At 47.4% G+C, this 16825-nt stretch overlaps 1 long non-coding RNA gene across 1 annotated transcript in view; it reads right to left on the bottom strand.

The window, feature by feature from the left end:
* The window catches only part of LOC119371852 (uncharacterized), a 113972-nt gene extending 98213 nt beyond the window's left edge, over nt 1-15759 (bottom strand). The window contains exon 1 of the long non-coding RNA XR_005179315.2: nt 15687-15759. This is a non-coding gene — a long non-coding RNA (uncharacterized LOC119371852). The remainder of the gene's footprint in view (nt 1-15686) is intronic.
* Between the last annotated feature and the right edge of the window lie 1066 nt (nt 15760-16825).

The following is a 16825-nucleotide window of genomic DNA, read 5'->3' on the forward strand; positions in this document are numbered from 1 at the left end:
TGTGACTGTGCTGCGCGCTCTGCGCAGGCCTCGCGTTTTTTTTTTTTTTTTGAGTGTAAGAATAAATACAAGTTCAGCCCCCAGTACTGCGGTGCGCCTGCAATTCATCTGTGCAAGAGAGTCGGGCTAGGTGGTATCCGTTCACGCCTTAACCTTTTGGCTGCTAATGTAAATCCTACGCCTACTAACAATTGAAAGTTTGTCGTCCCTATCTAAAGTATTACGTTTGGCTGAGAGTGGTGCCGAAACCTTTGTCAGATGTGGCAGGAAGTTCCAAGTTTTCGAGTGAAAACCGGAGACACTAACGAGTGCATGGATGGGAAAATTCCGTACCTGAACTACGTGGAAGGTGCTTGACGTACAAGTAACTGTCACTTAGCTACTGTAAACTCCTCGCCAATACAGACAAACACGTTATACTCGCGGACAACTTTTCTCGGCTACGAAGCGAAGGCTACAGAGCGAAAATGCGCGTATCCTGCCGCTAATCAGCGTGGTTCCACAATCGCGTCCGGATTTTCTGCGTGAGATATGAAAACTACTCTTTTTATGTTTTACGCGTAACTCTTGAGAGAGGGCGCAGCACACGCCAGCGAGACATCTGTATTTACGTCACCTAATACGTTCTTACCTTGCGTTTCTGCACGAGCGAGAAAGTCGCGCCTTTTACGCAGAGAGGTTAACCTCCTTGCTTTTACGTGTACCTCAAACGCTGATCAGCGCCCGCGTCGGTACACAACGCCGATTCCGCGCAGCCGCCCCTTTCCACAGCGTTACGACCACGCGCCAAAACGGACTGCTTCGCATAGAAGCATAAAGTTTCCTACAATACTTACTAGAGGGAACTCTGACGCTAGTGTCTATGGGAGCTGCAACGCATGGCGCTTCAGCCAGCATGGGAATGATGGGTAGTACACGGATTTGTCTAAACTTCGTTCTTTCGGCTCCGTTTGGCTACGCGTCGCCTGCATCCGCTTTGTAGCAAGACGAAGTTCAGCAAAAGTCAGCAGTTCCACTTCACCACTTTAACCTTTTAGGCTCACCATTCCAAATGTGGTCACGAAGTTCACAACGATCCATTCTTTTATCCGAAAAATAACCAAAACACGGCAATAAACCAAGCGACAAGTGCGTTCGAAGCCCGCAAGTACGAAGACTAGGCAAATCCGTGTACTACCCATCATTCCCATGGTGGCTGAACGATCGCAGCGCCAGAGTCCCCTATAGTTAATTTTAGGAAACTCTATGCGTAGAAGTACATGTGCAGAAGCTCCGCCCCCGTAGTTTTTCCTTCATTGCCACGAAAAGTTGTCCGCGAGTATACCAGACAGATCATGGGAGCCGCGACTCTACGAAAAGGCCCTGGCAAGCCATCTGACAACCTTGGACGAGGCCCTGCGAGCTTTTATAGGCTATTTCACAGATGGCTTTCTGGGTGGCCACATAAGGCTGTAGCCTTGCCGTTTTGTATCATTAACTAAACGAACAGTGCTACGATGTAGGTATAGGCATGAAAACGGTTGGGTTGGTGCGTTGGACATTTCGTGTCTTTATTAATTCACGTCGCTCGTGATATATAAAAATACGAAAACATCCGTTTAACAGCTCAAGGTAGCGGCGCCCTTGTGCAATACGTAAAATAGTCAATTGCCAATGGAGCGCTAGACGAAGGGCACCACCCACCTTAGATCAAAGGAATTCTTGAATAAATAAACCTTTATTCTGTATCTCCATCTTCGTCTTCATTATATATATATATATATATATATATATATATATATATATATTTCAATGCTTCAGTATCTGCCAGCCACCAATCTGTAGACACTATGAAGCCGTATCTAGATCAGTAGCAACACGCTGTAATCTACGCCAAATGCGCCAAACCTTCTTTTCCAACGCGATAGCGTTAGAGAGCTCTTTTCGCAGCAAGCCGGGTGTCGGCGTCGTTGTCCGTGAGCGAAAATTTGAGATAGACGCAAATAAATAAATAAATAATAAAAATCTTCGGTTCGGGTGGTAATCAAACCCCGGACTTCTGCGTGGCAAGCAGGTGAGCTACCCCAGAGCCACGCCTGCGCTTGAAACTGTTTTGAAAAAAAAAAATAACTTATACGAATGTCATGTAGTGCGAGGATGTGTCCTGAACGCATGTAATATTGCGTGTATGAACCGTAGTATCGCACCAGGCGTCAAAACATGTGAATTGTGCAACGAGTGATTGGTTTAACGGCCCACCAGTTACAAAGCGTACTGGCATAATTAATCGCCGTTATCAACAACAGCACCAACAAAGTGTGCAGTCGCACGGGTGTGCACGTTGCCTTACGGACGCGTAGTGGTTATTCCGTCAATTCTCAAGAGGAAGAATTGGGGCGTAGTGGGTACTTCGCAACTGCGCTTGCAGTAGGCATTCTAGGATAGATTTAAACGGCAAATTTTAGGCGCACAGACGTTGCTTTCCTTGAGGCGCGGTTGAGGTCTCCACCGAGAACCGAAGCGAGGCTAGCGATTGGCTTTATTACGTTGCCGCATTCTACTCTTGAAAACGAAGCTCAAGCGTCTTCCAAGTTTTTCTTCGAGAAATCGTGGAATCATCAATATTTCTCCGCTTTTCTTTCTTTCGCTCACGTATCGCACCTTGCAGCGCATTCGCGGGAACGGGCGCGCAGGAGAACCGAAAACTGCCGACGCACCCTCATGTTGACAAACTTGTTAGTGGGCGGACTTTGAAAAAAACAGAAAGAAGGAAACGCTTCGTAAGCAGAGCCACGAATCGACAGATTGAAACGCCTCCTCGCGAAGGACGCCCACCCAAGCTGCGTATCCCAAAGTATAGCGCTTCGCAAAGCTGAGCGATGCCGAGGATACAACATCTGCAGCGAACAAGCACGACCCCGGGTCGTGTGAGAACACAAGTCATGATACGTACAGCGAGGAAACACCAGACACACAGAACGACAACTTAAAGGACAGCGCGCAGGTTGCGCAAGCGTAAACAATGTTTGCGCTTCGAATCAGGAGTCGAAGACGGTTGCAGGTGTACACGAGACGTGCTCGCTTTGAACGCCGGAGTCGGTTGCCGCGTATACAATTTCTGGTGTGCAAGCGTTTTACAGACTTGCGCCTACGATTTCGAGAGTGCACCTTTGCGCCAACCAGCACAGTTGTATTCGTTGTTTCTTCTGCGTGATACTCAGACCCCGAGGTGAGAGACAAAGTCATCCACAGAGAGGCTGATAAGTCGGCCCGCTTCTCAGGAAAGAGAACGCAAATAAGAGAGAGAATACAAGAGCACAATGTTGATGATGAGGTTGAGGGAGGAGGAAGAGAAAGACAATAAGAAGGAAAAGAAGAATTATCAAAAATGCAGAGCCCTTCACTACTCTGAAGACGGAAGCCAGTGAAACCGTGGTGGAAGCACCGGCCGCGGCTGGGCCTGCACGTTTTGCGGCAGCGGCTTCACGTCGTTTTCGCACCTATTCGCGCTTCTGTGCGAGCTGGCGCTCCTTCAGTGTCCGCTCTTCTTCCTCTAAGCGAATGACGCGCGTCCGTCCCATAGAGAGTCCAGAGGGCAGCTGCTGCTAACAGCGCTAGCGCGATTTCTACGTCACGAGAAAAAGGGGCAATATGATTGGTGGGAAGTGCCGCCGCCGAGTATCGCGACACTTGTGAAAGAAGCCTCGGTGGTGGTGATGGGAGAGGAGGCGAGCGGGTGATGTGTTTCGCTGTAAAAACTAACATGGGCCTTAATTCATTCAATCACCTGAATCGACTCGAAGGCGATACCCATTGGTGGGATTATTTTACCATGCACGTTATATCACGTGGATGCAACTTTTTAAGATTTGTTAAGTCACACGAACGCCGCAAACACGAAGTGAACACGAGGCTTGCTCGCCTCGAGTCACACTTAAGAGGAACGCCGCTTTCTTAGTTCTTCAGTCACGCGAACGCCGTGAAGAAGAAGTGAACGCCCAGCTCGCGTGGTCACGTGATATAATGTGCTTCATTTCTCTCAGGAATGAACCGACGAATGACGAAAGAGAAAAAGAAACGATATCTAAGAATTGGTTAGATGTCAGCCCAGCTAGTGCACTCATTTATTATAAAGCGCTATAGATCAGCTATTCTAAATACACTGACGGTCGTCTACGGTTATCACAGGTACACTTCTAGGTCTCACGTTCATAGTCGGCACGAGCGTTGTTTCTCCCATATTCAAAGCCTCAGGAAAGACCTTCAACGGGCCATCCTGGGGTGGGCTGCAAGGGCAGCGGAGGCCTACCTCAAGTAATCTCCACACCCCTTTATCGCCTTGCCCCGTTCCCTTTAAACATGGATAAATAAAGATTCTTCATTTATTCACAAACTCGCGGGGTACCCTTGCATTCGCCTAGGAGGACTCGAAGACGAAAGCCATCCGGCGCATCTTCATTTTCGATGATGGTGATGATGATTAAGTTGATGACCTTACCGGATGGCTTTCGCTTTCGAGTCCTCCCATAGGAACAATCAGGTTGTCAGAGGAACAATCAAGGCTATGATGACGATGTTTTTGGTGCCATTCGCCATCATCAGATACATTATCATTATCCTCCTTGATGATGATCTGCACCTCAATTGATGATGATGAGTGGTACCAAAAGAATAACAGAGAGCTGAGCTAGTTGGTACGTATTCATTCTAAAAAGAGACAGGGCGTGCAAACACGGACACAAGAAAGAGATCAGGACACCACAAACGCCGACTAACAGCTGAAGAGACGCACAACGGCTGTAAAGAAAGAAGGCACGAAAACTTATCCGTGCATGCCCATGCAACAGGCGAACCTATCTTGGGCGCTGAGCCGTGCCCCCGCGACGGGAGGCAGAAAATAGCGCCCCTTTTCATTTCTTTCACGAATCACTCTCTCTCTCTCTCTCTATCAATCCGGCACGCGTGGTGGTCTACGTGGAAGATAACTGTTAAGGCATTTGATTTCATCTTTATGCAAGTTAATCGACGGTTGGCTCACGCATGCGCTACCACTATTCTCGATATGCCATGCTTCAATCATCAGGCGCGTTTCTTCATTTCTATGCCGGTACAACACTGCGCATTCATCGAATTTTGGCGTGCACTTACAGTCTCGACAGTGTAAAGATAGATTAGAAGGTGAGCCTCCTGTTAGCGATCTCTTATGTTCCAACAATCTCTGGTTAATGCATCGGCCCGTCTGTCCTACGTAGAAGCGGCCGCAGCTGAAAGGGACCTTATCACCACACTCGTACGGCAATCAGTGAATTTGTTGGTGTGTTTTACGAAACAAATATCGGTCCGCTTCTTGTCTTTTACTCGCTCATTCTTCCTCTGCACAGCGGCACAAATCTTACCTAGCTTATTGGCAGCCGTGAAAACAACATTAACGCCGTATCTACTTCCTACTTTCTTTAGCCTGTGAGATATGCAATGAATGTATGGAATACCTACGACGCGTTTCTTCCGATCGCTTTCTGCAACAATGCTCGGACTTAACACAATAGAGTTCTTTAAACGCTCAGCGACCGTTTTCAGCCGTTGTGCGTCTCTTCAGTTGTTAGTCGGCGTTTGTAGTGTCCTGATCTCTTTCTTGTGTCCGTGTTTGCACGCCCTGTCACTTTTTAGAATGAATACGTACCAACTAGCTCAGCTCTCTGTTATTCTAAGCTTTATTTCTAGTACTCTGAGCCCTTTTCCGTGTTCTCCTACTTATCTGAACAATCCTGCCTCTTTGGCTTCTTTAATTGCTATTTGCATGGTCCGTGCTAGAACGTTTTCATGGTTTTCTAAGAATAGAGTTTGCCCAGTTGAAGTTCAACTTTTGTGCGGCTTTCTGCAACCATCTACCGGACATGCCAGGAGGATATGTGCCATATTGACCGCGGAATCATGGCGTCAAGTGAGATTTTACCAGGAATGCCTCAAGGTCCGTTGCTCGACTTCACGTGACGACCACCGCCAGAAGCAGATATACGCCGACTGGATGAGGGTAGCTAACCAGCATGCGGAATTCATATGGAGGGTAAAACTTCGAGAACTTCAACCATGTAAGAGGATGATTATTTGTACTGTTTCACCGCAAAATAACTTGCTAGTCCTTGGAGGAGCTGCCTTAGATGATAGTCACTGCAAAACCCTAGCCTTGGGTCCTAAATACTGTTTTAAGCCGAACCTGAAACCAATAGACGTTTTAAGTTTGCCGCGTACGATCACTAGACTTGTTCCTGAAGAAGAGCGTTCCCACTGCATTTCAGACTGCGTTGCTAACATCAAGGGTTCTAATATGCATCTTCAGTGTTCTGATCCTATCCGGCCTTTGGTTAATTACTGTGTCGAGAAGAAACTCAGGCCAGTAATTTCAGATAAGGAAGGGTATTTTGTAATTATGCCGGACAGTTTGTTTTCAGAAAAAGCATTAACAGCCATATAAAAGAATTTTAGGACGGTAAAACTTAAGCCATCGGTAGTTAGGCAACGTGCTGTCGACCTTTTGTTAAGGCATAATCTTGAGAGAATAGCTTGTAATGTCAAGAAGGCTAAATCACTTACTTTAGAATCGTTTTTTTCAGCCAAAACACATAAGAACGAGATTCTGTTTCGAGCAATCGTTTCAGAGCAAGGCACCTGGCAAGTCGCTGTGTCTAGTTATTTGCAGAACTGCTTAACCTCTTTGAGTTTTTCAGACCCTTTTCGTATGCGTAATTCTCAGGCGCTAGTTCAGTTCCTCTCAGAGGAGAACCCCGGCTGTTGTAAAGCTTTTAGTATGGATATTGAAGACCTGTATTATTCTTTGCCGCATAAGGACTTGTTAAAATGTGTTAATGAATGTATTAACGAACAAGGGCACCAGACGGTTTTCACCGATAAATGTGGTGTTTCTACCGGGGCATTTCTAGAAATCCTTTCCACGTATTTAAAGTCGACGCTGGTAGGTTGGAAGGAAGGCGTTTATGTGCAGAAATCAGGGATATGTATTGGTTCTAAGGTTGCTCCGGTTCTTAGTGATTTATACCTTAGCAAGATTGACAATCTTTTGCAAGGCGCCTTAGGTAATTCGGTTATTAAGGTTTTTCGTTATGTGGACGATTACTTGATTTTTTGTAGTGATGAGGACTTTGAAAAGGTGGTAACTTCCGTGAGCGAAAAATTTGAATTAAATGGAGGAGGGCTGAGCTTTACTAAAGAGGTGCCTCAGAATAATGGAATACAATTTCTAGACATTTCCTTAACGTTCCAGAAGAACCACGTGTGCTGGCAGTATTCTCCTAGATCTTTCAAACCGCTGTTAAATTTTCGTCGAAGCACTCGAAGGTTGTAAAAAACGGCATCGCCATGTCTTGCCTTAAGTCAGCCCTCACCAAGTCGTGTGAGCACAAATTGAGTGATAGCTTTAGCGCACAGGTTACGCGTCTTTTAGATGTAGGGTATCCTCGTGATGCACTGGCCACGGTCGCTGAGCGTTTAAAGAAGTCTATTGTGTTAAGTCCGAGCATTGTTGCAGAAAGCGATCGGAAGAAACGCGTCGTAGGTATTCCACACATTCATTGCATATCTCACAGGCTAAAGAAAGTAGGAAGTAGATACGGCGTTAATGTTGTTTTCACGGCTGCCAATAAGCTAGGTAAGATTTGTGCCGCTGTGCAGAGGAAGAATGAGCGAGTAAAAGACAAGAAGCGGACCGATATTTGTTTCGTAAAACACACCAACAAATTCACTGATTGCCGTACGAGTGTGGTGATAAGGTCCCTTTCAGCTGCGGCCGCTTCTACGTAGGACAGACGGGCCGATGCATTAACCAGAGATTGTTGGAACATAAGAGATCGCTAACAGGAGGCTCACCTTCTAATCTATCTTTACACTGTCGAGACTGTAAGTGCACGCCAAAATTCGATGAATGCGCAGTGTTGTACCGGCATAGAAATGAAGAAACGCGCCTGATGATTGAAGCATGGCATATCGAGAATAGTGGTAGCGCATGCGTGAGCCAACCGTCGATTAACTTGCATAAAGATGAAATCAAATGCCTTAACAGTTATCTTCCACGTAGACCACCACGCGTGCCGGATTGATAGGTTCGCCTGTTGCATGGGCATGCACGGATAAGTTTTCGTGCCTTCTTTCTTTACAGCCATTGTGCGTCTCTTCAGTTGTTAGTCGGAGTTTGTGGTGTCCTGATCTCTTTCTTGTGTCCGTGTTTGCACGCCCTGTCTCTTTTTAGAATGGTACCAAAAGCCACCATCTTCGATGAGGATGATGACTTTTGGTTTCATTCGTGCTGACGACGAAAAGTGCTACACCGACGGTCACTTTTCTTCCCCGTGTGATAAGCCAGATAAGGCTTTCGCCTTAAAACTGATCGCGCAGACCTACCGCGCAGCTCCGTTAGAGACTCGGAATGCGGATTTCGTCAGACCACATATTGACAGGGCGCTCGCTCAATATACGCAGTCAACTCGTTCTTGAACGCAGCAAAGTCAAACAACACGGCGGGGTCGCCGTATGCCCCCTCTATTCCCTCTCTCCCCCTCCTCCTCTCCTTCCTCCGCACCATCCTTCCCACCCAAGCAGCCTGTTCCCCGCCTTTCACGAGTTCTTTCTTATATTTAGTGTCGCACAGGAGCTAGTACCGATGTAGCGACAAGTCGTTCAAATCGCAAACGTACATAAAACGAAGTTAAAAGAAAAAGCCATAAAAGGCGGTGGCATTCGCGCTCGAGTGTCGAAACTTTTTACCCGCACACGTATACGACAAGAAGAGAGTCTTGACTTTTGCGTTATGTTTGGGCATGCGGTGAAAGTGTAGTAGGGAACGTGTGCTTTATATTGCTTTAGGTTATTTCCTCAGAGGTCGATCGCGGACCGCTCGCCCGCGTCCTTAAGCGCGCCGGTCGCCCAGCGAGCGGGCGTATTGACTCTTTCCAACGGAATCTTCAATCAATGTTGGATTAAGGCCGTCCCTAGGCGCGCGCCATACGCGCCTCGCGAGTGTCGTTGGAAGCTGGGGAAAAAAAAACAAATAAGAAGGGAAAAAGCTGGGCCCGTTTGTGAACGACGACTATACAGTTCATTTGGTGGGCGAGCTTGAAGTGGAACGGCGCTCACGATCGAAAGACTCCCGCAGAAACGCCCCCCCCCCCCTCCCATTTAGTTTGCCCTGCCCGGCAAACGGGCGTTATACGGTCAATCTCGGTATGGCCATTCAATTTTCTTACTAGACGATTACTAAGACACAGTACTATGCAGTAAGTGTCGGCGGCCGTAAAAGCATGGTGTCGCAGCCAGTCTGAAAATATACAGTGACCTCGTACACACCATTATTATACAATCTTATGAGGTCCTAATAATAATACTAATAATATTAATATCTGGGGTTTACCATCCCAAAACCACGCTCTGATTATGAGAGACGCCGTAGTGGAGGGCTCCGGAAATTTCGACCACCTGGGGTTCTTTAACGTGCACCTATATCTAAGTACACGGGCCTCAAACATTTTCGCCACCATCGAAAATGCAGCCGCCGCGGCCGGGATTCAATCCCGCGACCTTCGGGTCAGCAGTCGAGCGCCATAACCACTGGACCACCGTGTCGGGGCTCTTTTGAGGTCTTAAATAAAGTGCTATATTTATCCAGGAAACTAGACCGAATGATCTGGCGAAACTTGCGTGTAGAGTGTACTGGGCCATCATCGAGTCCGCCTAAACTTCGCTGCCCCACCGGCTTCCTCAGACGAGCTTCGCGATTTTCCAAATGGACCACTTTCGACAGAATAAACGCCGCGTCATGTATCCAACATTTCCTAAATAGTTACGCCCGTAACTCTAGAGCAATCGCCACGTTACGTATCGGAAATAAAAAAAAAATAAAAGAAAACGTGTGCTTGAAAACTTACAGAGAGAGAAATGGAAGAAACAGGCAGAGAGGTTAACCAGGTTTGGGTTAACCAGATTTGGGTGCAACCCAAATCCTTGGTTTGCACCAAGGATTTGGGTTGAACGAGGTTTGCTACCCTATATGGGGGGAGGGGAGTGAAAGAATAGATACAGGAAGAACTAAAGAGAAGAACACTGATAGGATCGCACGCACAGCAGCGTTCACCGCGCATACCGCGAACGCATCAAACTGCGAACTGTCATAGAGTGATGGTTCGACTTCGACTGTCTTAGATGAAGTAGACTGCAGTCCATGATGTTAATGAAGGCTTGCAAGGACTGGCTCCAAGGTATCCAGAACTTGCGGTGCGCTTCGAGATGATGGGGTTGTCATTCCGGTGAGGAGTGTGCACACTGTGTTAGACAATCAAACCGCGCTACAAGGTGCGTGCCTCGCTAGAACGTATGAAATAAGATGTACGAAGACTGCGCGAATTCAGGTACTATAAGTATAATTTCGCGTGGTATAATAAAAATATCTCAGCGGAAGAGCGCTCTACCATATGTATGTAAAAAAAAAAAGAACATTACAGTGTCGCCCTCTAACGGTCTTTCGTGCCCTGCTATACGAGAGCACTTACAATCATACACAGGCGAACAAGAGGTTTCGAAGGAAATGAATTCGCTACGAAAAAAAAGGGAATCCTAACTTCCTTTCCACCCTCGTAGCAACGACACTCGAATTCCAGCAGCCTTTCACTCCTTTTTTTTTTCTGTTTTTCGTGTTATCCCTCTTTTCGCACTTACATTGGCCGTCTTCACTTTGCCCGTCGCTCGTCCAAATATCGCGGCGAACACTCGCGGTACGCTGTCCGGACTTGACGGGCGTCTATTAACGAAACGCTGCCGCCGTCTCCTCCCCGGCTGTGTGCGTTTGTGTATGTGGAGGGGAACACTCACCCAGCCTCGACTGTCAATCGATAGCGACGCGCAGAGAATGGCCCTTTGCGTAAGGCACGGGCCTCATCTGTATGATAAGCGGGGACAACCAGTCGGGCGCGTATACGTCGGCCGGCTTTTCGGGGTTACCGCGTCGAGTAAAAGGCGGTAGCTTTTATAAATTTATTAAGGCGAAAGCCTAGATGCCTCACGAAACGCGAGTATCGATCGTCGGTGTCGGCGGCGTCCCGCGTCGGCGTCGGCGTCAACACGATCGATGCAAAATATCGTCACCACGTGATAACGTCACCATATGACGTCACAATGACGTCCCGTATCGCTAAAAATTGTGGCGTCATTATGACGTTATCATAACTTCGACTTTCGCATCTAACTCACCGCCTCTGTATCTTTCAATTTCTTTTTGATGACTGCTAGTTATCTATTTGCATTTTCTATTACCTTGTACGCGCTTGTGAGCCATTTGAAAACTCATTCAGCTATTCCGCGTCTACTTTACGTAATCAACGTTGGGATGCGGTGTCACCTGCTTGGGGGTTTCGAAAAGGGGGAAGGCTAGCACCAGAACAAACAGATTGAGTCAATAATTGAACTAAAAGTCATCGCCGCTAACGCTTCACAGTCAGGGCGAGACGGGACTTAACGAACGCCCGCTGCATAAATTATGTATGATTTATATGCAGTTATAGACGAAGAGCCAAGTAGCAAAACCAAACGCGGATCGAAGCGAGCGCTCTCGGTTGGTCCCTGTTGCTACGAAATCGCAGTAGCCTGCAGTGGTAGTCAGTAGTGTACAAGCCGCGCGCATGCGCAGTGGACCTAAATCATCACGTATCACGCGTAGCGGAAATTTCTTATTAAAAAAACGAGACTGCAGCGAACGCACCGTAGCAACGACTCGCGAACAAACTGGCGCATACATTAATTTTTTCTGCATTATAATAGTTTCACTGAAGCAACAACTTCGAAGTCAGTGTTTCCCAAGAAAAGTCGTTGCGAAGCTACAGAGGCCACGCCTTTTCCGCCACTCGCTCTCTCGACAACTAGTTATCGTATTTTCTATTTGTTTAACCATCTTTCTCTCATATACATGGTGCTGACAGATTCCGAGAAACAGCGGAGCGTTTTCGGCCGTGCGCAACCCTCCCAGGAAACAGCCGTACTCGGCATCCTTAATATGGTGCAGCGCCGCAAGAAGCGCAGCTGGCGCCAACTCAGTGTGGAGCTGAATTCGCGCACGTGCTGAACCTTGCATACTATTAATTGACCGGCATACCGGCTGTTGCGTAATTGCGCCTCGTGGTTCGGTAGCCCTTAGCCATAAGCTGAAAGATATTGCGTACCTAGACAAGCCGTCGAGGGAGACCTGGACGCGTTTACCGAACAACGCACCCGAGCTGCAGTGCACGCTCTTAACTTAACCAACGACTACAGGTATCCGACAATTTGCTTCTCCAAAGCACACCGTTGCACTGCGGGTGAGACAAACTCACAGGCGCTCCGCACACCAGGGTGTTTCGAAAAAGGAGGGCGTTTTGGTGCGGTCGTTTTAATGAGCGAGCGAACGCTTGCATCCGCGTTATTCGTCCCACTCTTCCCCGGAGCACCGAGGGAAAAAAAAAGGCCTAGGCGGGTGCTGCGGCGGACGCGAGGCGAGGCCTAAATTAATCACCGATCCTGGCCTGACGACGCCGGCGCCACTCCTCGCCATCCACTCCTCGAACGACCAGCCAGGAACCCCTGCATCCGTGCACCGTTTCCGCATCGGAGACGACCGTCGCAAACGCACGCCGTTCGAGTATCGGTGCCACCACAAGTGCGGCGCCCAGCAACGCGCGCATTAGAGAAAGGTTCCCGGAGAGAAAGAGAGAGAGAAAGAGGTCGTGCGTGTGTGTGCGTGTTTGTATGTATAGGGTATTCAGCACACACGTGCATTAGAAAACGAACATAGGGGTGAAAGAGACCCCATGTGTGCGTGTACGCTTCGCTGGTGTGTGCGTGCGTGTGTGTGTGTGTGTGTGTGGGTGTGTGTGTGTGTATGTGTGCAGGAGACGCGTTAACCACGTACATTAGGGAACGAACATAAGGGAGAGAGACCCTATGTGTGCGTGCACGCTTCGTAAGTATGTGTGTGTGTGTGTGTGTGTGTGTGTGTGTGTGTGTGTGTGTGTGTGTGTGTGTGTGTGTGTGTGTGTGTGTGTGTGTGTGTGTGTGTGTGTGTGCGCGCGTGTGCGTGTGCGTAGGGGACGCAGCCCCCCCCCCCCGCACATTAGAGAACAACCATGGGGTGAGAGAGACCTGCTATGCGTGCGTGTACGCTTCGTAGGTGTGTCTGTGCGTGCGACTACGAAGCCCACAAATATGCGTGTCTGAGCTCGCTAGCTTGCATAGATGAAGACATAAACTACAGGGAAAAAAGCGAACGTTACGTAAAGCAGTCAGCCTTGGCAAGCCAAAAGCCATTCTGCTCACTCTTTTCCTCGCAGTGTCGGCGCAACACGTGACCTCCTAGACGCAGCGTATTGGCCAAATATGTTCGTTCGTCTGGTAGTGCCGTAACTTTACCTGTACTGCACGCGCGCCCTCACGTGGCGACGACGTGTTGGGCATGTACTTTCTATTTTTATTTCCATTATTTTGGCTTCAATCCTGCTACGCTACGCCCCCTCATAATGTTTCCTTCCCCACGTTTCGCGTGCCCTCCGCGCGTGTCTGTTTGTTACGCGTACCAACAGCGCGTTTTCCGCGTTCACACGTGCGGCGATTTTTTTCGCCTGACTAATTCGCCACCGCAGACGCCTTCTTTTCGCTTGCTTCTTTGCCTTTTCCCTCCGCGCGTGTGTACAGCGTGTGAAGCGACGAATTTCGCTTAATGAAGGGGGGTCGTTTGGTGGGTGGGTGGTCGGGAAATTACTCGCAGCTGATCCAATTCGCGCGGTGTTACGTAAAAAAGAGGGATGAAGGGTGGGTGTCGCGCGACGCAGGCTGTGCGTCGTTTGGACGCAGGCTGAGCGCGCGTTGGTTATTAAAAGTGGGAGAACGCGCGCCGCTCAGCGGTGCGTAGGCGCTTGGGGAGAGCGCATTTTGCTGCAGGCGCTCGTAGGAGCCGCTTAAAAGGGAGTGTCTTGTGACTTCCGCTACGCAGACCGTAAACAAGAGACAGTAACGTGTTAATTTAGCAGCTGCGACAAGCTCGGAAGGTTCCATAACTCCTTCGAGTAAGGACAAACAGAACGTGAGACCTACAAACACAAACCCCACAAGCCTGAAAAACGAAGATATTACAGAAGTAGTTGAATGGCGTATTTAGAGTTAAATAAAGTTGCCCTGTTCGTCTGTTTGTTGGCACGTACGACATTTTAATGCGATAATGGCGTGTTATTTTTATGAATTGTATGTACGTGTACTTGTGCATTGTTACACCGTCCCCAATACTCCAACAACAATGCCAAGTGAAGAAAGTGAACTGTAAAAAAATATTAAGCAGCGGGGAAAGTGTTTTGTGGAACCCCAGATCTGGCGGAGGTGTCTCCTCTTGAGACCTTCATTCATTTCCAAGTCGTTTGTCATCAGCGACTGGCATGTTACAAACGTAAACATTTTTGCTTGGCTTTCCAGGTTAGATGCCAGAAACGTGCGCGACTCACACGCACGGTCGACAAAATGATAGCTTTCTCTTGTTTCATGGGGTAAAAATAGCTCGTATTTGCACTAATAGTGACATGAACGCGCAAGAACTGCGCGGAGGGTTCCACGTTTGCAATGGATTCAGAATTTTTATGTCATCTAGTGGTTTTCGAAACATGTATACTATACAGCTCTTACTCGCCTGTAACGACACGAATGCCTGTGAGATCGTGCACCGATATTTTAAAAATCGGGCAACGTTGAAGCAACGTTGAATCGGGCAACGTTGAACCAATGCGGTGCACAGCCGCACGTATCTGACTTAATGCCCTCGCACACATTCTATGTAATTGTTTCTGAACGAAATTTCAGAGGGATTGAAGCGAACGTGTGACTTAACCACCTCAGTCCGACGGCAGCCTTAACTGTTCGAGGTCAGCTCAGAAGAGATTCGTTAAGATAATCGTCCAGGGTATAAAGTCACATACATCAGGAGCTAAATCGAAGAGGATTAAACAGATCATTCATGTCGGTCTTTATGAAAATTGACGTCAACTTTGTGTGGGTCATTGTATGGTCACGTAATGTGAAAAAGTGCCAGCAAGGAAGGTTTTGAGTTCTGCAAGTTCTCACGAAAATTAGGAAAGCACATTCAGCAAGCCAGATTACGATGTCATCTGCCATCTTAAACTCGTAGCGAACGCGCAGCCAACGATCCTTTTTTTTTTAAATTTAAGCGGAATGTAATGTGCGCAGACGGCTATTTTTCGTCTCTAGACGATGCCTTCAGCACCTAACCCTTATATTTCACCAAGAGTGAAATTCTAACGTCCGGGACGTTTCCTTCTGCAATGAGGGCCGATTTGAAACCTAAACACACTCTGGGTCTATAGAAGATTATAGAAGACGGGTCCCAGCGAAAAAATATGCATGCTAGTCAAAGTGAAAACACTGCATGAGAACCCACCGTTGTAACAACCATGGTGCTGTACAGATTGCCATGAACCGAGTTTTGACATTACCTCATCACCTGGTTCTCACGATGCAGAATTGTTATCCTTTTTAGAGCAGGGAGTAGATGTTAAGAGTATAGAGCAAACAAATAGCGAGAAGGACGACACATTTCGTTGCAACATTCATAATGCGCCCACTGAGGCACAGAGGCCGCGAATGAGTGCCAGTTACAGAATAAAAGTTGCACCACTCACCGCTCTTGCCTGTCAGGCAATTCCCGCCAGGTGGCAAACGAAGCGCTACCAGCAGCGCCGATTTTCGTCCTGCACAAAATAACAAAGAAATACCATTAGGAATACGAAATCAATCACACTGTGAAACGAGGATGATGGGATTATCGGCAGGCTTGGCGGTAATGAAATTACAGTAAGTAGTACTTTTTGCTGTAATTAGTGATGTAATCGATAACTTTTGTGGGCTGCTAATTTAGTAATGTAATGAATTACCTAAAGCGCGTACTTGAAAAAAAAAAATGCTCGTTACTTTTCCATTTACTTTTAACTCAAATATAGTCTGCTCACTTCCCTTACGGCATCGAAGATTGACCACGAAAAATCAACAAAAAATAACGAAGAGAAGTTAATCTGAGTTCCAGAAGTGAAGCGTGGAAAGTTGAACTAAGATCTCTGAGATTCCAATGTATATGTGCTGTACAAAGTGTACTACATGAATTGTCCATGAAAGATGAACCTTTGTTAAAGTAACTTCAAATTAATGGCATTACTTTTCAAATGAAATAGCATGTAATGTCATTACTTTTGGCAATCTGCAATTTGAAATGAAATTTAATTACATTTTGTTAATTTAGAAAAGTAATTGACAATATAATTTAATGACTTTTTAGGAGTAAGTTGCCACCTAGGATTATCATCAGCCTAAAACGCACACGGACTACGCCACTGCTAACAACAACAGTTTACTAATTAAAGAAGGACAGTGTACACGCGCCCACGCAAACGTGAACAAACCTGAATCAGTGACCGAAAACGTTCACTGTAACCACGATTGCGTAACACCGCGTCGCGGAGAAATGGGCAAACGCGTCGCGTTGCGTTGCCTCTCGTCTCAACGCGTCGCAGTTTCCTCTGCGCGTCGCGTTGCCTCTCGTCTCAACGAGTCGCGTTTCCTCTGAGCGTCACGTTCCCTCTAGCTCAAACCCGTCTCCTAAACTTTGACACCAATAAGTTTTTCTTTTATGGAGTCATGCCAACTATCCCTACATCGCTGTCTTCGCAAAATGCATTTGGCGAATTCATATGCGGTTACATCAATAATAAACCGGGTGTCCCCATCTGTACGACATGGACGTAAAACAAACAAGCAAACAAACACC

This window comes from Rhipicephalus sanguineus, chromosome 10 (genome assembly GCF_013339695.2).
Source record: "Rhipicephalus sanguineus isolate Rsan-2018 chromosome 10, BIME_Rsan_1.4, whole genome shotgun sequence".
In the NCBI taxonomy this organism is placed as follows: Eukaryota; Metazoa; Arthropoda; class Arachnida; order Ixodida; family Ixodidae; genus Rhipicephalus; species Rhipicephalus sanguineus.